Raw genomic sequence first — 402 nt, forward strand, 5'->3', positions numbered from 1 at the left:
CTCGTAAACTATTAATTTTTTGATACCCTACTTTAATACTTTTCTATGTAAAATAATTAGAGAAATTATATTTTGTAAAACAATCATTCAATTTCATTTAAAAAAGTGAAAGTGACCTTGAAATCTCCGAAGCGTTTCCATCCATAGAAAAACTATTAATAGTATATTATATCCTCTTGATGTTGTACAACTTCAGTAAATATAATATTACATATCTCTAAAAATAGGGGAAATATTCAAAGTGAACAGAGTTATTGTTCCATCACGTATATATTGTATGTATATATATGTATATACGTTTACTATATACTTTTATACTTTTATTTAAAATAAGACATACCCAGCAGATAAAATTATATCCATAGTAGAAATGTCCCAAGCCAAATCTTACCTCTCTCTGTT

This window comes from Trachymyrmex cornetzi, unplaced genomic scaffold, assembly GCF_001594075.2.
Source record: "Trachymyrmex cornetzi isolate Tcor2-1 unplaced genomic scaffold, Tcor1.1 scaffold229, whole genome shotgun sequence".
Taxonomy (NCBI): domain Eukaryota; kingdom Metazoa; phylum Arthropoda; class Insecta; order Hymenoptera; family Formicidae; genus Trachymyrmex; species Trachymyrmex cornetzi.